The 22,811-nt window shown below is 47.7% G+C and overlaps 3 pseudogenes; all 3 read right to left on the bottom strand.

Moving 5' to 3' along the window:
• Nucleotides 1-928: 928 nt before the first annotated feature.
• Nucleotides 929-2,046, bottom strand: LOC142574000 (ubiquitin-conjugating enzyme E2 Z pseudogene; annotated as a pseudogene).
• Nucleotides 2,047-8,439: 6,393 nt separating this feature from the next.
• Nucleotides 8,440-9,246, bottom strand: LOC142574571 (ubiquitin-conjugating enzyme E2 Z pseudogene; annotated as a pseudogene).
• Nucleotides 9,247-14,197: 4,951 nt separating this feature from the next.
• LOC142575906 (ubiquitin-conjugating enzyme E2 Z pseudogene) lies at nt 14,198-17,165 on the bottom strand (annotated as a pseudogene).
• Between the last annotated feature and the right edge of the window lie 5,646 nt (nt 17,166-22,811).

The raw sequence follows: 22,811 nt of genomic DNA, 5'->3' as shown, positions 1-22,811 counted from the left end.
CGTATACACTCTTGGAGCGCGGTATTTGTCTTTCCCATCTGCTATTCGCCCTCAACGTCCTCGTTTCCGAAAGAGCAGAGAAGCGGCAGTGGCGCTATAAAGTATGCGATTGCCCGCGCACGGCATTACCACGGAGGCTGCGGTATTTACGCCACGCAGCAGACGGAGCTACGCTTAAATCTAAGTGTACAGCAGGACTGGTGTGCGCGCTCGAGTGCGCCAGCGCGGCCATGCCGTGTGGTGCGGAACGGCTTGATCCCTAAGGATAATGGGCACATATCCAGATTGCGTATTTTGTACCTCTCGATACGAAGCTCTATACAAAGCACGTCCAACCAGGAGCGGTCGAGAGTGAGCGCGTACTGGCGCGGCGTACTTTGCACATGATAAGGGCCAATCATCGTGAGGCGCGGCAGGCGTAGCCTATACGTGTGATCTGGGCTTACGTTTCGCGTAGGTCGAGGCTAGTTGAGTGTTCCAGACCAATCTGTCTGAATGGTGTCAGCTATTGGCCAATAGGTGGTGCCTAAAACACGAGATCTATGACGTGTTTACGGTTCCGAAAATCACGTTCGCCTTATTCAACCACCAAAAGCGTAGCCTTTAATAGGTGCATTTCAAATACGACAGCACCACCTTGTTATACGTGAATTTGGACACCACTGATAGCTCCTGCTGTATCTGCTATATGAAGAAATATGGAAGCCGCCGACAGGGTCTAAAAATTTGAGATGAAGGCTTCCATTCAAAAAGAGTGTTTGAGAAAAACGTGAGTGCGCTGCACTTGTAAACGCCACAAGCCGCACACGAGTGTAAACTTTACCTGAAATGTTCAAAGCAGTGCATGCTAGGGAAGGTATCTTTTTTTCTACATACACACAGCTCAATGAATGGTGCAGGACTTCATTAAAAAGAAGGAAACCACCAACTATCCTTCTTTATTGGCAAGTGCGCGTGCGCATGGCCTTTTATTCTCTCGATGTTCAACGTCTGCTTCAAAATTTCGTCCAAGAGAGTTCCGAATATTCTTCCCAATAAGGCCACTAAAACCAAGACGGAAATTAAATTTCACGACCTCAATGGCACATCAGCCATTCTGTCTTGCCGCCCTGCTCAAGATGTAGCGGAGGTTGCAGCGACAGTGTTGGCCGCGATGGCGTGCATTTTATGCTCCACACGTTCCTTGAGTAACTGCAGTCTCAACAGGAGCTTGTCGTACTCAAACCTGCCGCATTCCGCAAACAGGCCCCTCATCGTCGAACCGGTAAGGTGAAGCTGCGCTTTGACGATCTCTTCGTACTTGTCGTACGCCTTAACGAAAGACTTCAAGATCACCTCCCTGAAGACCGTGGGGCATTCGGTGCTGTCCTGAAGAGCAGCTTCGACTTGTCCACAAACGGCGACTCTGATGGTTTCGTGCTGAATGAAGTTGTTGTAGCACCCTATGACGGACGACTGTGTGTTCTGGAACTTGGGTTCATTGCAGTACGGTTTTTCGTTCATCAGCGACTGGATCGACATGAGCACACTCTCGATGCCCTGCGCCGGGCTCCATGGTGGTCCGTGCCACGTACCGAGGATGCTGAGACACACCTTACCGTGGGCGTAGAGGTTCGGGTTGAAACGAACTCGGCCAGCGTCCGTGGTCATAATGCGAACGCGCGGCGGGCTTATGGGGTACTGCGGCGGGAACTTCATGAAGAACTGAAAAAAGCCTCCTTCGTATGGCGTGCCCGACGGACCCACGATAAGCGCATGTACTCTGGTGATGTCGGCTTCCTCGGGCGAGATGTACATACCCGCGGGCGGCTGGGATGCAAAGTCCGCGATGTCCTTCTTGAGCCGGAGCAGGCACGAAAGCGTCGGCTCCTCGTGCACATAGCCTAGCGGGTCCCACAAGTTGAACGGCATCATCTGACCTTGAGTTTATCGGAGCACCTCGGGTACTTTTCAGGGGAGATGGAAGGACAGAGGACCTATTCACTTGTGGGAAGCTAGGAACATCACCCCGGCGCAGCCGTTCCGCCGAGTGCCCCGCTGGCAACAGCTGATCTTCGTCTTCGATGCGCGCGTTCGCGAGTGCTGGTAGCGCTGGAACGGATTCTCCTGACTAAAAATGTACTCTGAGCAACAGACAGTTTCAGGAGATTTCGGCTTTCCTAATGCATAACGTACGTCCTTCTGCGATAATCTTTTGTCAATGCACAAAAATACTTTTTTTTTTAAGTTAGAGAACACTCAGCGTGAATTTTTGTCCTGCCTATAATACATGACAGGCAAGAGAAATTTTAGGTCATTCAAAAGTGCCAGGTCACTCGGAACACGCAACGGCATCATTACCGTGTGCCATTGCTGTGGGTTGCCTAGAATGATTATAGAAAAACTTTATGACGATGATGACGATGGTGATGATGAAGGTGCGCATTATTACATGGAATCTGCCCGCAATGGATGAGGAACCTAGATTGGGTGATTGTACGCTCTCTTATAACGACTTCAGAAAAATGAACTTGAAAAGGTAACACTGCGAAAAGAAGGGTATTGGGCAAATGAGAAGCGAGACTAGATGAATAGCTGGTACGTTTAAATAAAAAACAAGCAAGACTCATTTCACAGCCTAGAATGGAGGGAATTAAGGACAATTATGATATCGAATGGTAAGAGAAGGTCGGAATTAACATGGTATATGCGTTTTATGGCTTGAATGAAATCACCCATTGCATCACTTACATCCCTGTTACTAAAATGCAACGTCCTCTGTGTATTTATTGCACTCTTAAAAACTTAAAAGTTTATCGAGCGGCTAGATTAAAGAAACAAATACGAAGTAGTGTAAAAGAAATCTAGGGTGCGTCTTAAAGAGTGAAAGTATTCTTCAGTATATAGAAACAGAAAAGGGTGTTCACATAAAGGTGCCTTGTGGTATACACTCGTGTACACTGCTTGTTAGCATCTCTTGTTTTGCCTCGCACTGCCGCAATTGATTACTACGAATATTCCGGGAAATTTCTTTCACACGCGAAATTCGAAGGTTGTGGCATCGTTCCCCACCAGCGGTAAGTGGTTTTTTCATCCACTTTCATTTCCATTAATTTATCGTTTCTTTATTCCATTTATTAAGCAGAAGTGATTTCTCCTATGTTGTCCTTGGTGTCAGTGTTTGTTGGCTTCTTATATGACTAAAAAAAAAACCGCGCCCCTCGGTTAACCTCCTTTCTTCTCTTCCAGCAGCCAACCCATTTACGCCAACTAGCATTCTTCCAGTACTATAGCACTCCACAAAACATAGGGGCAGTCGGTAGTGAGCTACCGAGCGATATGTGATGTATGCAAAATTACAAACGAAATGAAAACAAGATAAAGTGGTCATAAACGGAATACGAACTTTCATGATTGAAATCTATTGGAAGGCTCTATATAAAATTCATATGCACGTTCGAAATGTTTATAAACAGCAGCGCTAAAAGCAAGCAGCCCTTTGAGCGTCGAATCTGTGGCTCTGAAAATCCGTTGGGGCGCGGAAACGTAAAATTGGCGACCAGTTCATTCACGTAGCCTCCGAGAATGCCTATCGGAGAGAAGCAGAATTGCCCCTGGAGTCATAAGAAGTACAAAAAAAATAAGAGTGAGAGGATGGGCCACTACTCAGTCTCGTATCTACCCAGCAGTTTCACGATCATGAACGATTTAAATTAGAAATGAATCCGCTTGCGACACTTCCGTCATTTTTTTATGTGGTACGAACGGACGACGGAGCGCTAGCGACGCAAGCTGTGAGCCGCTTTGGGTAGAACCTGGAACCGGCAAAGCGCGTGCCTGTGTGGTGCTCAAACTGGCAGCCGACGTCGGGGGCGAAATATCGGCTGTGGCTTTGCAAAACCGGCCAGACGGCTGGTCTATACTAACAATGAAAACGCACCTTATTGTAAGCCAGCTTTCCCAATCGAAACCGCGAGCCGCTGTCCCCGGTGTGTATCAAGTAACCACAAGAAACCACAACAGTAGAGAAACAATAGGCATGCCAAGAGCGTGCAGAACATGTAGAAAATTGTCAATGCCATTGAAGAACCGCGCACTCTTGCGGGTAAAGCTGTAGGCAACCCACGGTTGCTGCTTATTGGGTTTTCGCGTTGCGCTGCTAAGCGCGAGTTCACGGGATCGAATACCGGCCGCATTGGCCGCATTTCGATAGGGGTCAAAATGCAAGAACGCCTCTGTGCCGTGCATTGACCGCAGTCTAAAGAAACCCAAGGGATCGACATTCATTCGCAGTCTCCCCCTACGGCGTGCCTCGTCATCAGATTGTGGTCCTGACACGTAAAGCCCAGAATGTTTTTAATTCGAAAGCTGTACACCGCTAGTTCCGTCTCCTTCACGCAGGACGATGAGTTTTCTCATAAACTGAACTCGTCCTTATACTAAATGTCGAATGGAGCACCCAGTCCCGGCATAAAGCTTCACTCGAGGAAAACCCTTCATTTCAGCTTCGGCCCGATGTGGCAGCACATCTCTATATATAGCATGGTGGTACACTGGTGGTACTACTAGCCGGTCATCTTAGAGGCTGTGGCGTCGCGTTTCAGCATATGACACTAAGCATTCAGCCTATAAACGCTAAGTTAAATTTTTTCTAATCCGGACTCCTTACCGCAGGCAGTAGCTAAATGCACTTCCTCGCGTTCGCGCACTTGGGAAACGAGTGTCACCGCCTCAGCAACTCGAAATACGGGCCAAACATTGGATTTACCGAGCTATACGATGGACAGAAAGAAGCTATACATAAAGCTAAGCATAGATGAACACAAAGTCAAACAATCATATTTCACACGTTCACGTGACCCGCACTGCGCCTTCGGGCATCGCGAAGACAATTGCTGACAATTGCGCATCGCTATGGGCTGTGGTAACTGCCTCCCCCGTTTGCCACTTCGTGGCTACAAGTGGGAGGAGAAGAGGCCGACGAACAATAAGCCGTGGTTGTACGCTGCTTACCAGAAGTATTATTTTTTCCCGTATGCTACGATTTTTGTATGCAACTGACAATTTAAAATTTATTTCCCCTTAGTCCGTTGCCCTTACCCACCTGATTGATGAACAATCACCCAATGCGGGTATACGCCACCATTGATCAGGAGAACATCACCAACAACAACAGCCTGAACTTTGACCGGCTGGCTAGGTCTCCGGGGCAACGCCGTCTCCCACACTAGCGCCAGATCATGGGCCACCGGCGGCCTTCCGGGACGGACTCTGGCCGTGGTTGAGGCCCTAGCGTCTGTTTCGCAGCAGGCAGCTATTCCTACACGGGACTGCAGGATGATCATCGCAGTTCGAGCTGCACCTCTGGCTGGCGACGAGGAGCGCTCCTGTTCCACGTGTGCCTCCTCCATCGCCATCAACGGGCCAGGAGCACGACTCGCGGGCGCCACCTCCAACACGCAGCTGTGGCTCCCGGCGTTTCCATTGATAAAAGAGAACCACTAGCACGTAAGGCGTCACCAACGCGAAGGCGCCGACATCGCCTCCAGAGGCAGACGAGTCCCTCGGTGGTGCAGTGCAAGCTCCCAAAGAATCGACTTGGGTATGGTGGAGCTCCTGGTGAGCAGTTTTCAGTGTTCCTGTGAGGTCGAGTTCCTGGTCCACACGAGCTAGTTGTCAGTGGCAGTGACGTGGCGACGTCAAAGTATTATTATCATCCCCGTACTTGCCAGCGCCGTAGCCTGACCGAATCACTCCAAGCATCTGCATTTTGTGAGAATCAATGCACACTGGGAGAGGACAGGTGGGTAGAAGAGGTCCTGGCTCGGCGACTATTGTCTACAGACATCTGCCTCCCTGCGCATATGAGATGGCTGGCCGGTGTCATTGACGTGACGCAGCAGTGAGTAGGTGGGTGCACTTCCCAGCTACGTGTTCCTGCACTCTTCGGAAGTAGGTTGGGGAGGAAAACTAGGTGTGCATCCGGGAAGCCAGCCAAGTGTACGGTCTTCAAAACTTGTGCAATAATATATGCCATACAAGAAGCTTCTCTACTCACTAAGCATCAGTCTAATGACATCAACATTTATACCAAATTCACAAAGAGCCATTCGCTACATACAGCGCTGACTACTGGATACACACCTACATGCCATTCTCATAGAATGCTGTAACCACAACCCGAACATTACAATCCCCCTGCCCTGGGTGCGTGGTCACGCTGGGATCGAGGGAAGTTGGTTCACCAACGTGCCCGCAAAATTAACCTCCTGGTGCCTTTCATTACCTGAACAAATCCAACTATATTGGAAGATCGATACCGCCACGTACAAAGAGCTAATAGCTGAACATTACTAGAACATCAAGGAAAACCGTTTTATTTTATCCCAACCTCACCCTTCACTCAACACAAAACAAGCACACGTCCGTCGCAAAGTTCAAACGCTCTCCTTACCACGTTAATGCGCTGCAACTTCGGATGGCATAGCACAGCTCACAGCCACAACTGTCCGGAGATAAGCGCCCAGATACAGAACACATTCTGTACTCATTTAACACTGCCATTACACCTACTTATTTCCTTTACCCTCCCCCTCCTTCCGGGAGTTCATGGCTTCACTTGGGCTCGCCGAATGAACAATGGGCCATGGCGGAGCAAATGCTCTTCTTTATTGGGCCTTAGCGCTGGCCTTAAAAGTTCTTCTTTTTTGCTTCTTTCGCGCCTCTGCAAAACATTGGCAACTCGGACGCTGCCTGCTCCGCCACTACTACATTCGGGGCAGCAGTACGCAATGTTTTTCCCGTCGACGTGGACACCGTACCTCGCTCCAGGTCATCGCAGGTCATGGCCATCGCGTTCACAAAAGGAGGGAGGGGAGGACGTTTTCAACGAAGCACGCTTAGAATCACTGACATTCCTCAGTGTTACGTTCTGCAGAGAATTAGTATTAAGTACTTGTTTTATTTTAATTGCCATTCAATTCTCCTCCCAGGGCGTCCTCACAAAGCAGCAACTTGCTTGCTTACTCGGCGCCTCCTTCAATATTCTTTCTGACGCGGTCATTCAATCCACGGAACCTTGTTAGTAGTATTGCAAAATACTGCGCAGGCTCCTCTTGGCCATACGCAAGGCGATCGAGGAATTCCGCGGACTTGTCAAGGTGCATCGGTTGGCGCACCATTTCGTAAGGCCGAGCATTCTCATGAGCCCAGAAGGATAATAAATTTGTAGTCCATTTTGAAGAAACTTCAACGAAATTTCCCGGTCGAAGCATTTAGGAGAAGTAAGATGGTTTTTAGGCAACGACGCTACTTAATACCAGAAGACGTATTAGGTGCAAAACGTTGCTATTCATTCCCAAGGTTTGTTTTGCTAAAGAGCCATTCGGACTGTAGGTACTACGTGTAATATTGCACTGAAGTGCCAAATTCAGCAGAAAAAACACGAAATACAGAAGCGTTGGCGATATAATGATGATCATATACCATGTCTAAGGTTCATAATTATTACGTAAACCCGCTGTAATTGTTTATTTTAGCCGTGCATTTCGGGTCCCCAGTAAAAATAAATATTGCCCCGTTGTTATGGGTGCTATTATAAACCAATTTGCTGCATTATTATTGAGTGTTATAGACAACTTTCACTGGTTTGCAGTCATTGATACCGACTTTAAGCTAAATCCTTCGCAGTGCTTACGTGTCCTTCTAAAAATAATAAAAAGTAGCGAAACGTGATAGCCGAATGGCGCATACCCACGATTAGGGCACACGCGATTCATAGCAATAAATTTTCGTATAATATTATAAGACGCCGACTAACATAGATTTCGGTTGACTGTTTCATTAAAACTTGATGCGAGTAATTTCTATCTATGACAACCGAATTTTTTTCTACAACGACCACTTTTTCTTGTCCAATTATCCGTTTTAATCTGTTAACGCCCCTCCCCACTTGGAACAGCCGGCTTCTGGGCCAGTCCGCACAGTGATTGAATAAGCGTTATTTACTAGAGCTATCAAGCAAATAGAACAAAATAAAATTAAGGGAACCACTGGCATGGAGTTATGTACAATTATCGTGCAGCATTAGCTTAATATCAGAATGAATAACGAGCAAATGAGCCAGCTTCTTCGCACATCTCCATAGTGATATACTAGAGTTACCAAGCAAGCGAGAAAACCAAGCAAATAAAATGACATAGAATCATTGGAATGAAGTTATGTACAATTACTGTGCGGCATTAGCTTAATATGAGAGTGAATAACGAGGAAACGAAAAATAAAGCTTATACATAAGGAAAGCACCAGTGACTCTTTTTATTGGCAGGCAAGCATGCGCCCCCACGTAATTTCTCTCTTCCCGCGGTCAGTCTGCTGGTTTAACATTTTATCCGCAAGAATTTTGAATATATGTTCAAAATAAGGCCACTAACACGAAGCAATGTCAGAAGTTCTGTTCTGCTACTCTGGGCAAGGTCCTGCAATGAGTGCAGCGGTATTCTTGATAGCGATGGCATCCCTTTTCTGTTTCAGCTGTTCCTTCAGGCCCTTCAGCCGCGACAGCAGCTGCATGTACTGGAACACTGAGCCTTCTCTTACTGTGCCCACCATCTTCGAACCTGTGAGGTGAAGCCGGGCCTTGACGATGTCTTCGTACTTTCCGTACGCTTCAGCGAAAGACTTCAAGCTCTGCTCAATGAAGGCAGTGGGACACTCGGCGCTGTCCTGGAGAGCAGCTTCTACTTGGACACACACGGCGACCCTGATGGTTTCGTGCTGGATGCAATTGTTGTAGCACTGGACGACGTCCGACGACGCCTTCGGCAACCCGGGCACGTTGTAGTACGGTTTTTCGTTCATCAGCGACTGGATCGAGACGAGCACGCTCTCGATGCCCTGCGCCGGGCTCCACGGTGGTCCTTGCCAGGTGCCGAGGATGCTGAGGCACACCTTACCGTTGGCGTAAAGGTTCGCATTGAAGCGCACTCGTCCAGCGTCCGTGGTCACAATGCGTACGCACGGCGGGCTCATCGGCTACTGCGGCGGGAACTTCATGAAGAACTGAAAAAAACCTCCTTCGTATGGCGTGTCCAACGGACCCACAACAAGCGCATGGACTTTGGTGATGTCCGCTGCCTCGGGCGAGATGTAAAGACCCGGGGGCGGCTGGGATGTAATGTCCGAGATGTCCTTTTTGAGCCGGAGTAGGCACGAAAACGTCGGCTCCTCGTGCACATAGCCAAGCGGGTCCCACGAGTTGAACGGCATCGTCTGACCTTGAGTCTTTCGGAGCACCTCGTGTTCTTTACGAGGGAGATGGAAGGACAGAGGACCTATTCACTTACGGGAAGCTAAGAACATCACCCCAGTGCAGCCGTTCCGCAGAGTACGCTGCCGCCAACAGCTGGTCTTCGTCTTCGAAGCGCGCGTTCGCGAGAGCAGTTAGCGCTGGAACCAGTCCTGACGAAAAATGTTTTCTAAACAAGAGACAGTTACAGGAGATTTCGACTTTCCTAATATACACCATACGTCCGCTTTCACTGATTTTTCAGAAGTGCACTAAAGATACATTTTAATTACGAAACATTAAGCGGGATTTTTTTTTTGCCTGCCTATAAGACAGAAAAAGTAAAAGAAATTGTGTGCCCCGTGAAAAGTACTACGTGACTCGAAACTCGCCACAACATCGTTTCAGCGTATCAGGGTGTGTGTTACTTTAACTGAATATAGACAATCTTTATTATGTTGGTTATGCACTTAAAACTTGGCATGTGCCCACAATGGAGAATGAGCCTGAAATCGGGTGATTGTACGCACTGCTTTAATAATTCCAGAAAAGTGAACTTGAAAAGGCGAAATTGCGAATAGAAGAGTATTGTGTAAATGAGAAGTGAATCCAGATAAATCGTTGGTTCATTTAATTCGAGAAAGAAAACTCATATCAAAATCGACAATTGGAAATAATTTAGAAAAATTATAATATCGTATACTTTTCGTCGCTTGAATGAACTCACCCACTGCGTCAGCCATTGCCATTTGTGTCATCTGTGTATCTATCGCGCTCGTAAAACAGCCATAAAAACGTGATCCCGCAGCTATATTCAATAAAACTAGGATAAATGAAACTAGGGTGCGTTTAAAATAGCCAAAGCATTCTTTACTATAGACGTTACCACTGAAGCGCACTTGGACTCCGCCGTACTGCACCGCTAGCGACACCTGATGACGGCGCAATCTCGGGCTGTTTACTCTCTGGGTTTTGCCTACAGCCACGCATAGTTGACGTATCGTGGGTCACCAGCCTCTTGTTTTTGCTCTGCGTAAACATTGCGGAAACGTTAGTTTGTTTCATTTGTGCATCTCCGTGGCCTATATCACCAACAGGAAGGCTGGCATCGCCAGTGCTTCACGTGTTTTGGTGTGGGTATACGAGCGGTGAACATTCCACGTACGCGGTCACGTTCCGAATGGGTCGGCATACCCACAGCCCGGGCCGCCGCGCGCTTATGCGCCTGAAAAACCCTTCGAACTGGAAGAAAAAAGGCTTAGAAGAAAGAAAAACGACTTGGAGGCTACGCCCACTCACTATGTTCCCGGTCTGCTTCAGCGCTGCAATGTTCAGGGCAGCGTCATACCGACAATTTTTGAAGCTAGAGCACGATGGCGTGGCATTGCTCGCACGCTGTTGAGGTCTCCGAGCAAATTCAACATTGCGCCAGGAAACAGCCAAACTATGCTACTTCAACGCTGTATAGCTGCGCCTGTGGTCTGGCAAATTTTTTCGTTGGCCCTGGTGAATGCTGAAACGCAATACCGCCGTAATTCAAGGCGCGCGCTCGCTGTTTTTGTATGAGAGCAGTTCGCTGTGCCGTTACGAAGACTTGCTTGGTCTATTTGCGAACGCGGTCAAAATTAGTGATGTGGTGAGGCTAATCAAACAAAGCTCGCTTTTGTCTTGTAGCGATCTGCTCCCGCATGAGACCGAGATCCGCCGTCATTTTGTTCTCGGTTGCCATTATCGGAAATTATTGCTGCCGCGTGGTTCAACAATCTGGGCTCGGGTGCATAGTTCAGCTTACAGCTTAAGGCAGATAGACGACTGCCTACAATCGTGATCGAGAGGCTGAATTGCGATGGACGGGTCGTGAATGAATGGATCCGGATCCAGCTAAATCACAATTCAAAGTGTCCCTGCAACTTCATTAGAGTTGCAAGCATTATGAGATACGATTTATGACATGTCCCATATGGTTGCTGTCATTGCCTTCATCATTTTGCACCATTTGTCATGTGCATTTATTGAATGCAAATTGTTACCCATCTAAGAAAACCAGCAAATATATCTTATACTTAATTTTGATGTTCTGGCTTTATTTCTAGACGGCCACAGTTATGACAATCCTGACCTGGTGAAGAGGTCGCTAGACGACATGCGGGGGCAGTCTGCTGTGAGAGAACCTGGCATAACTTTTAATTTTTTTAAGGCACACAACCTGCAGGCTGTAGAGAGTGACAGATCACTGGATTCATACAACCATGTCCATGTCCATATATGTGAAAGGGGAAGCGTCTCCATCGCAAGCTCTCAGTGGCACACCCCGTACTGCATGGGCCTGTGCAAAAAAAAAAAAGTGGGGATGTAATCGCAAGTGGCTGCACATGCGTGGATGGCCGACGTAAATCGTGTAGCCAAGTTGGAGCCATTTTCTGGAAAAGAGATATGGAAGTTTATCAGGGGTTGACGACCAAGATATGCGCAGACCAAACAGCAGACTGAAACTCAGGTACAAAGTGAAATTTTCAGCCCGCTGTGCTTGAAGCTATAGACTTTCACCTGCAGCAAAGTACTGTGGACCATATGATCAACATATGCTTGTTTTATCTAATATACTGTCAGGGAACAGACTGCAACTTCTTACTTTAAGCAATGTGGATGTCACACTGTCACTATTTTTCACATGCTAGCCATGCAGCATCAATTCACTAAGAAAATATATGTAAACATTTTCTACTTGCTGTGCTAATGAAGGGATGTTTCAACATTGCTGTTCAAATAAACAAGCTGTTATTGTCTCTATCCAGGTCAACAGCCTAAGCGAAACTAAGCCAGGATAAAACACAAAAGAGGCATGATCGAACGTGGGGACAATGGCGCGTTTTGAGGACAGAACACAGAAAGAATACACACAGGACAGACGCCGAACTGGAGGATAGGCGTCTGTCCTCTGTACATGCTTTCTGTGTACTGCCCTCAAAACGCGCCGTTATAACCATGTTCCATCAAGCCAGCAATGAACTAGCCCATCTAAGTCTCTCAAACGAAACAGGCCTTTTAGGTGTTAAAGCTATATATATGTGTGAGCTTTAAAATAGGCACCTATGGACTTATATATGTTAGAAAAAAAATGCTGCCACGGCCATAGTTTGTATTTAGTTGAGTAGGCAGAGTAATGACGTCAGGAAAAAGAACGGAATTTTAATTGAACTTATCATAAGCTAGTGATTACATTTGCAAGTGGAATGCGTTATATTGGAGGATTTGCTATATTTGTTGCAATTTAGTGGCAAGCGTAGTGGTACCAAAACACCACACGCATGAGGGGTGTTGCATTATGTGGCAATACAGAAGGTTAAAAACAAATTATTTGACATGTGTTTACTAAAACTGTAAACGGCACAAAAATATAGCCCGCAGGAGGTATAAAACAAGCCATGGCAAGCACATTATAATATACAGGTAACCTTGTTTCTTTGGCCACTAAGGTTGCAGGTACACCGGGCAGCTTTAGTAAACACACGTATATGTATAATATTAAAGCAGCAACTATTCATGTCAAACCTGTCAGTTGTGAAAAAAGGATGGCCAGCTCAGCATTATCAGGTACAGTACTTGAATTTTCGGATTATAAAGGACACTGAAGCGAACATCCGCCTCGCTTTCTGCGCCATCTATGCTAGGCAGCCCCTAAAACTAAACTGTAATAAATTATCGCTCTGTAATTTTGTTAACGCCCCTTGATTCCACCCAGCAAAGCACGTTAGCCCTAACAGCACAGAACAACAATGATGACTAAGAGCCACGCACTTTTAGTCAACGTCAGTGTGCTCAATCGAACGCCTTGGAGCTGCGTTTCATACGTCAGTGCAAAACGCCGGTCTGCCATGACATCATCATGTACCAGATAGTCGCTGATTCCACTGTTATTCGTAATAAATTTGTCCGAGGCGCGCCCTCCGTATGCTTTGGAAAGCGACATTATAAACACATTTGGGGCAATCGCTACAAGTAACTTTGCGGTGTTTTGTGCCTTGTAGCTGCTTAAGGTGTGTGCCGTGGCCTTCAGTTTCTTAGGGCGTTGCAAGAACACCTCTGTGCAACCAAGAATGTACGTGGTATCGCCATGCTTATATTCAATTAAAGAATCTGGCATGCTGTTCTGAATCTCGGATTTTGGCAGCCAAATGACAACCTTCTTTACGATCTTGCAGAGCAGGCTGAGCCTGTGTGACACGTTGATGCCAGCGCTCGACACAGATTTGCAAAATCCGTGCAAGCTGTCCATACAGCAGCCCATGATGAAGCCTGGCGAGGCGCGTTAGTAACTGATCAGCAAGTGCGAGAACACTTGGCTTCTTTGCCAGGATCGAAACTGTTCTTAGAAGTCTGTCAAACACCGTCTGAGATTGACCAGTGTAAAATAAAATGTCCCTGGATAGTGATTCTGCAAGTGACTTTCCCTTGAACCAAATGGGGAGACGCTGGGCATATGTGTGGTATACTCATATGGATTGTCCTCCCGCTTTTTCCACTGGTAGCTTATTCGCACCTGTGGGTAAAGTAAATAAGCTTCAGAACCCCACAGGATCATTATGTTGAGTGTATGGTTAATATGAACCAGTATGACTCATTCAGCAGACGGAGGAAATACATAAACGTTGGTGATATAATGATGTACCATGTCTAGGGCGCATTATTATTTGAACCCGCTGTAATCGTATCTATTGAGTGCTTCACTTACAACTTAATACTGCCGGCTTCTTGGCCGATTCCAGTGATTGAATAACCGCCGTTTACGAGAGTTATGAAGCAAGTAGGCAAATAAAGCACATAAAATGACATAGAATCACTGTCATGAAGTTACACACAATTATAGTGCTGCATTAGCTTATTACGCGAGTGAATAACAAGGAAACGAAAAATAAAACATCAACACAAGGAAACCACCAGCCATTGTCTTTTATTGGCAGGTACGCACGTGCTCCCGTGCCATATTGTGCTTCCCGCCGTTCATCGGCTGGCTTAAAATTTTCTCCTCAGGAGTTTAGAATATAAGTTTGCTCGTAGGCCACTAACACAAAGGCATGTCAGTGGTTCCGTTTTCCTGCCCCGGGTGAGATCCAGCAGTGACTGCAGCGGTAGTGTTGGGAGTGATGGCGTCCAGTTTATGTTTCACCTGCTCTCTCAGACCCTGCAGTCGTAACAGCAGCCTCTCGTACTGACATGTGCCGCCTTCTCCAAACAGGTCCATCATCTTCGAACCTGTAAGGTGAAGCCGGGCCTTGACGATGTCCTCGTACTTGCCATATGCCTCAGCAAAAGACTTCAAGATCTGCTCCCGAAAGGCCGCGGGGCACTCGGCACTGTCCTGGAGAGCAGCTTCAACCTGTCCACACACGGCGACCCTGATGGTTTCGTGCTGGATGAAGTTGTTGTAGCGCTCGACGACGGGCGTCGGCGCGTGTTGAAACCCGGGCTCATTGGTGCATGGTACTTCGTTCATCAGCGATTGTATCGAAATGAGTACGCTCTCGATGCCCTGCGCCGGGCTCCACGGTGGTCCTTGCCAGGTGCCGAGGATACTGAGGCACACCTTACCGTTGGCGTAAAGGGTCGGGTTGAAGCGCACTCGGCCAGCGTCCGTGGTCACTATGCGAACGCGCGGCGGGCTCATGGGGTACTGCGGCGGGAACTTCATGAAGAACAGGAAGAAGCCTCCCTCGTATGGCGTGCCCGACGGGCCCACAACCAGCGCATGGACTCTGGTGATGTCCTCTTCCTCGGGCGAGATGTACAGACCCGAGGGCGGCTGGGCTGCGAAGTCCACGATGTCCCTTTTGAGCCGCAGCAGGCAGGCAGGCGTCGGCTCCTCGTACACGTACTTCAGCGGGTCCCATTGGTAGACAGGCTGGTACTGGTCCAACGTTTGCCGAAGCATCCTGTGCACTTGTTGGGGAATACAGAAGGAACGTGACTATGATGCAGGTTTTCTTTACTAACGTTTCAGACGGGTCACTGAGGCACAACTCCAGAGAATCTAATCAAGCACAAAGCCGTATGTTCCAAGAAGCAAGCAAAACATTTAATACAACCGGGATGAAAGAATATAGACCAGCACTCATAAAAATATCATAAGCCATTCCACTTTATAAAGGTATATGACCAGCGAAGCGGCTTAGGACGCCGGCGAGTTACTCCTCGGGAGTCCGGACTACACGCGGCTACGCCATTACGATGACAGAAGTGGAATTCAAAATGGAGAGCGGCTACTTGAATTTTTTACGTACATTCGTCTGGACGCCGGGACCACCAACCCGAGGAGCCGGGGTGGCTTGCACGAACATTTATTAGCGAAAATAATAAAGAATTTAGCAGCGCGTTCCAGTCCTGACTAGGAGTTGTATACGAAACATTTAAGAACGCGTTCTTAAATTTGTTATTACTCTCAGTATTAAATGTTTGTGCAAGCCACCATCAGAGGGAAATACACTCGCGGACAACTTTCTGTGGCAATGAAGGGAAAGCTACGGAGGCAAAGCGCGCACAAGTGACGGCGCTTACGAACAGATCTCAAGTTTTAATCCACGTTCGTTTAGGCTGGGGAAGACAAAAAACAAACATAAACAAAAACATAGACAAAACATAAACACCTTACTAGCAAATGTTAAATAATGCAGAACACACCATTGTATGCAAAGGTTTACTTATTCTGTGGCTTTTCCCTTCTGCGTCTAGGGAAACGTGAAACCGTCGCACGTGAAAGCTGCGTCGATTCAGCGTCTGTTCCGAGCAACCAAAAGCACTGCCAAAAGATGCCGGTCTACATGGGGCGGTAAGACATGTGCAGCAGGCGCGCGCCCATAGCTTTCCTCTCATTGCCACAGAAAGTTGTCAGCGAGTACAGACACGCGTGACGTTTAGACGACAAAGCACCACGGGACAGCGATATGGAAGGAAACGGTACTCCGCTCCATGCGAAACAGTCAACGCTGTGCAGGATAGAGAGACTTGTTGCTGTGGCTTCGTTCGCACTTGGACATAGCTTTTTTGACCGCAATTGTGCGCAGCTGTTTTATATAGGCTATGTATAGAAGGAAACAAGGCTTAATCCTCAGAAACAAACCCGCTGTGGTATACTGTTGCTAATGCGTTGTTTCAGATCATGTTTATTTTAGATGTTCTTTTCGCGTTTCTTTTTTTTTTCTTTGCAACCCGTGTCGAGGAGCCTCATGCGGCGAACGAACGCTGCTGGCGCTCAGCTAGGCATGGAAGGAACGCCCAGCAAAGCATAGACGGGACGCGCGGAGTGATTTTTGTTGACCGAACTACTTGCGTAGCTTCTATGGAATGGAGTATAGATACGCAAGCCCTTGGAACGCCGACAAAAGAGGGGGCTGTGCAAACGAAGACTTGGCCGACGCAGGTCGCCCAGCAGCAAATATTTGAGGAACTTCTATTTAGCCGGGAGTCTATACTGATATTGACAATGCTGCATATTGATAATTAACATGCTCAAAATACATATCCGAGGGACGCCGACAAGCAAGCTGCTGTGGAAGAAGACGACGAATGAGCGAGCAGTGGCTCGAGCGCGTTCCCGTGCGACCTGAGTATTTGTTGACGCAGAAGAAAAATGCACGGAACGCTAGGCATAAACAGCGTCGCTGGAATATTACCAGCAAGATACACTATCACTAGCACACATAGTAATGGCAAAACGCTAGAACAAGCGTTCTCTACAGTCAACGTGGCAACAGTTCCACGTTGACAGGTGGCGGCGAAGCTATCAAGGAAAAGGCGTTCGTCTCACCCAAAATGTCCGTGGGGCCGACCTTCTCTCAGCGTCGATACCTTGAACTAAACCTCGTGACAACTTTCTGTGGCAGTGCAGCCAAGGGTACGGAGCCGAGTCGCACCTGTTTTGCTGCGCCCCTGCATGTAGTTCCCTTCCAAAATAATGTTTACGCTATGCAGGTTAAATAAAAATGTTACGGTAACTTGCACTTTCTGATACACGATAATAATTTAGTAATCAAGAAAAACGTTCCCATGTCGAAGGAATTTCGTTTCACGCAATTCCATGCTATGCGGTTTTCTGACATCCGTATCTCTTTTCCATCAGCTTCAAACGAATATGGCGTCGCCGGGTTCGTCAACATCGCCTGCCGGTGCACCGCGTTCCGTGAAGCCAGCCGCCGTGCATCTGTGGCAAGATTTGTCGAAGGAAAAGCTGTCTACGCAGGCCAAGAAAGTCGTGTACAACGTTTACGCACAAGTATGCAAAAGCAACCCGCAGCTGTCTATGACAAACGCTTGTCGGAAGGTGAGCGAGTTGACTGGAGTTAGCGAACGCATTGTGTACCGGATTAAGCGCGACGTACAGTGTGGCACCTTGAAGTCACCGAAGCGGAAACGGCCGTGTCTCCCAGCCGCACACAGAAATGCTGGAACCGGAAGATGAAACCTCCAATTTCACGATAGTTTATCCCTCGCCGTTCTACGAAGAAAAGTGCACAAGTATTTCATGCGAAATGAAATTCCGACAGCAGCAAAACTTGCTCGAGATGTGACCAGTGATAGTGACATGGATATGCCTAAAATGTGTGTACGTACAGTGCAATGGCTGCTCAGGGACATTGGATCTTCTTTTCGCAAATGGAAGAGAAACTCTGCTCTCCTCAAGAGAAACATCATCTTGTGGCAGCGGCAGTACATGCATGCTTACCATCTGGGAACTTCGCACCCAAAAACGATAATTGGCCATTTTTACAAGTTTTATAGTGTACAGACGAATAGTGGTTTTCTATCACTTCGTAAACCTGAACCTTTCATTGTTCCCTTAAAATATTTTTCCCCCGAGTCGCAAAAGACGCGCACTGCGTTTGGCTGTAATCATAGAGTTTCTCACTACATTACCTAGAGGGAAACCTGGCGCTGCTGCGCTGTGGTATGCATGGGAATGCCGGTATATTGTGGATTCGGATTGGCATCGTTCTCGTAGAGACAGGACACCTTGAAGACGCGCTTGGCAAATACCGTTCTGTCTGTCACAATGATTCACTTTCTACTAAAACAGCACGTGAAAAGCTGTTTTAGCTTTATTATTACGCGAAAACATGTTTTGTTTAACTATGAGAACTTGTTATTGTGTGTACGACTACATGTTACGGAAAAAGTATCAGCGGGCCGCTAAAGTTCGAGGACAGACGACAAGGTTCGCGCTCGCTTTGAAACAGTTGGTCGCCTGTTCTTGCTTTTCTTCGCTTGGTCATGCATCGTGGGTGAGTAAAGATGTAATATGCGTGAATGGAATCATTTTATAAAGATTTTACTTTGAGAAAGCGTTATTTGTGTAGCCATATCCACGTTTTAGACGAAGCCTCTTACAATACCAGCCAACAGGAGCCTCGCAGACACATATACCGTCATTCCCATGATGGCACGGTGCCCCCTTGAGAAACTCCCATAGACGGTGGCGCCAGATTACCCTCTAGGTGTTATAGTGAGAAACTCTATGGCTGTAATAGCATAAAAAGTGGTAGCACCCAAGCTTTCGCTGCTCACAGGACCGCTGTGTGCACAAACGCAAGCGTTGTTGCTTGACAGTTCGGTGCGTTGTTTATCCTCGCGGAACAGACATTAAGGTTAGCGTTGCAAGTGGCGGTGTTTTTGCGGCCGCATGTCGTGCATCGCCACATTTCCATGCCCGCTCTGCAGCTCACGTCAATCCCCTGGCCGGCGTTTGTACGCTGCGCAGAATAATATGCTTCGCTTATTGCGTCTCACGAACATGCGGTGCGTGGATACTGCTTGCGGTGCTTGGGTAATAGCTGAGAAGACCAAATTCACTTAGGCCTTCGCCCGTCTTGAGAAATTGTGAGTTGCATATGCCTGGCGAAATGCTTGAATTCTTTTCTTTGTTTGTTTCTTTTTTGCAGGCACATATACTACCTTGACAAAACTTTGGTCAACGCTGGACATACCAAGGAAAGGGTCTGGGAGGACGTGAACGTCGTTACAGGCGAGGATGAGTTGCGGGAAGGGCGCACAACAGGCCTTCGCGCACCCAGTGCCAAAAGTGGCAGGCTGATCCTATGGCACGCAGGTAGCGAGGAAGGCTTCGTAAATGGTGCTTGCCTCGTTTTCCGAGCAGCGAAAGGAGCTGGTGACTGCCACAAATAAATGGTTGGGTCACGGATCGAGCAGTGGTTTGCTGAGCAGCTTCTACAAACATCAAACGACGCAGCGTTATAGTAATGGACAATGCACCCTACCACAGTGTTCAACTCGAGAAAGTACCGACAGCATCAACACGAAAGGTTGACATTCATTCTTGGCTAAACGGGCAACCAATCGCGTTTTCCAAGGGTCAATTAAATCCAGAGTTGCTGGAGCTCGTCAGCCAACACAAGATGTTTTCGGCCTATCGCGTGAATACGGTTGCTAAGGCTGCCGGTCACGACGTCATGAGGCATCCTCCGCACCACTGTGAGTTGAATCTCATCGAACTGATTTGGAGCAAGGTGAAAGGTTATGTAGCGGCTAACAATATCGCATTCGCCCTTGCAGATGTCGAAAAGTTGCTGCAGGAAAGCATCAATTTTGTAACGGCAGACAAGTGGCTTAGGGCGCGTTCTCATATTCAAACGATTGAAGAGGAATCCTGGCAGCGTGACGGCATCATTGACGCAAGCATCAACACGCTTGAAATTTCACTTGTATCAGATACGAACGGCGAGAGTGATGTGAGCGACAGTGAGATGAGCGGAATGGAAGAGCCGCTTTGAATGCGGGCACAGTCGCAGAAGCCTCCGCAACATTGTTTCTGCTTGGGCTTCTACCTCAAGCGTTTACTTATCACGCGGCATATGAAATAATTGACTGTGAGGTTTTACGTGCCCAAACCACAATATGATCCCAAAGAACAGCGTAGAGCCCCTCCCTGGAACAATGTGTGCCACATTATGTTTTTTTTTCTTTTAATTTTGAGAGCTCCCCCCTAGAATTAACCAAGCGGGCCTGCAAAATGCGTGAACAAATGCGTTCTTAGACGTGTACCAAAATTTAATGTGCGGACGCTTTTACATTTTGCCCGCATCTAGATTTGGCCGCAGAACCCGCAAGTTTGCGCTTAGCAGCGCGTAGCTAAAGAACTAACCAAAAGTAAAATGATAACTAAAGAAATCGAGAACCTCCTGCAAAAACATGGCAACCAAATACAGAAGTCATATTGATTCATGCATTAGGCAGCTCACATGCTTCACTTATGCTACAGCTAGAGGGAGTCGTAGAGTGTAATCTTTCAATCAAATCGAGCCCTATTCCTAGGGTGCCCACCAAGCTCAAAGGTGGTCAGCATCCTTTTATCTTGGCGCTAGAGTCTCTAGACGCCATTTCTCGATCCTGCCTGTGGAGCGCGGGGGCGCCATAACCCAGCAAGCGTGAAATTTCTGCCCGAAATCGCACAGTGATGAGCACAGCTTTGACTGATTTCTTATACCGACTATGGCTACGGACTTCTCTCAAATACGACCTCTCCCGCTTCGGCTGACAAAGGTACTGCCAAGCTACATCCCTCTGAAAGCCGAGCTAGAGGGAAAACTTAGCTCCGATTGTGTCATGCGTGGCGCGATAACGGAACCATCTTGGCACGCGACGCATGCATGGCCGAATAATGGCTTCTTTCCTCTACGCAACAATACTAAAGTAAAGCACGTGGGTTACCATGATGTAAGCAATAGTGCTAAGTCATGTTTTCGTTACGCGCGGATTTATCCAGCGACCCCCCTGACCCCTTTTAAAGCTGTTTCACGTCAAAATGCTAGTTCAATTATTGCTCGCTCAACAAAGTTAATTTGGGCGTGCCATGCGATGTGTTTCTTAAGAATGAATATAGCCAATCTTAGCAACGTAGTCTCCTAGCTATATTTGTGAAGAAAATGCGCACTTGCGTAAGAAGAAATGTCGCGTGATGAAGAATAAAACTGACCTTTCTATAGAAAATCCAGAAAGTTGTTCAAACTAGGGTACTTTCGGGCGCGCAATCCCCCCTCTCCATCCTCTTTCCTTACCTGCTAATGTTATTGATGTGTTTGCCGAAGCTATTGTTACATCTGCTTTTGCTGATAGCGGCGCAACTGCTTCTGCTATGCATGCCAGATTTTGCACATCACTTCGTAAGGTCACGACCATCTTTCTGTATTGTCACTTCAGACTGCAAGTGCTCAACGCATCGAATCAACAGCAGCGTGCATATGCAGCCCGTGTGATGACTCAAGAACTTTTGTACGCTATAGAGTTTGTAAATTTGCTCTCACGCAATTATTCTAGGATAGGATTTTCTCTCTTGCCAGAACGCTGTAACCGACTGCGCTCGCGCCGAGGTTGAATTCGCCCAACTCAGTGACTTCGCCTTCACCGATCCTCATTTTCTTACTCAACTTGTCCTCAAGCAAGACACCAGCATAGCGCCGTGCTCGTCAGCACTCGTACCAGTCTCGTGTGGTGATATCTCCTATGAAACAGTCTTCTTCACCCCATCCGACCTCCTCGTTGCCCGAAAATCCCTTCCTCTGCATTTTGCTACTCTTGACCTCGCCGCCGGTTTCCGCACAATGCCTGGCTAAAACCCGTTTTTATCCCAGCACACATTTCTTCGTCAAGAATGCCTTGGCCACGTCAATATCATCGATTCTGTGCAGGTTGTCTCCGTCCCCGACGAGGCGTCCTCTACGGCCATCCTCGATCTGAGCGCCCTCTCTGCTCCTGACCCAACGTCTACGCATGTGTTCAGCCCATCCATCGCCGAGTATCTGACACCTTCGCAGCGATCCCAGCTTCTTACCATTTTGCAGTACTTCCGAACTTCTTTCAACTTCGCACAAGCATTCTTAGGCCCCACATCAAGACTCGAGCATCCCATCGACACTGCCTTCTACTTGCCGCTGCGCAACGTCCGTATCGCGTATCCGCTACGGAACGCGCGTCATTGCAGACCAAGTCGACGACATGCTCCGCCGTGGCTTGATTACACTTTGACAGAGCCCATAGGCTTCTGTGACGGCTGCACACGCTTCTGTGTAGATTTCTGGCGCTTAAACAAGATCATACTGAAAGATCATACCACTGCCACGCATTTATGAGGCTCTGGGCTGCTTACAAGACGAAGAGTTCTTCTCTTCAATGGGCTTTCGGTCAGGCTACTGGCATGCACCATTGGTGGAGACCGGTCGCCCAAAAACTGCCCTCGTTACGCCAGATGGGCTATAGTCGAAAGTATGATGGACAACGTTTTGCGTGGCCTTAAATGGATGATCTGTCTCTGCTACCTTGACGACATCGTGGCGTCCGCCTCTGATTTCACAACACATTTACGCTGCCTTAAGCACGTCCAAATTTCCTTGAGCAAAGTCTGTACCTTCATCTCCATAAATGTCGCTTTGCCGCACGCAAGATGACGATCCTCGGCTACGTTGTGTCTAAGGATGGCATTATGCCGGATCCCGAGAAATTACGGGTTGTCTCTGCGTTTCTTAAGCCCACTACAACAAAAGAA

This window comes from Dermacentor variabilis, chromosome 3, assembly GCF_050947875.1.
Source record: "Dermacentor variabilis isolate Ectoservices chromosome 3, ASM5094787v1, whole genome shotgun sequence".
NCBI lineage: Eukaryota > Metazoa > Arthropoda > Arachnida > Ixodida > Ixodidae > Dermacentor > Dermacentor variabilis.
Note: the sequence above shows the minus strand (reverse complement) of the source record. Positions and strands in the feature narration are given on the sequence as shown.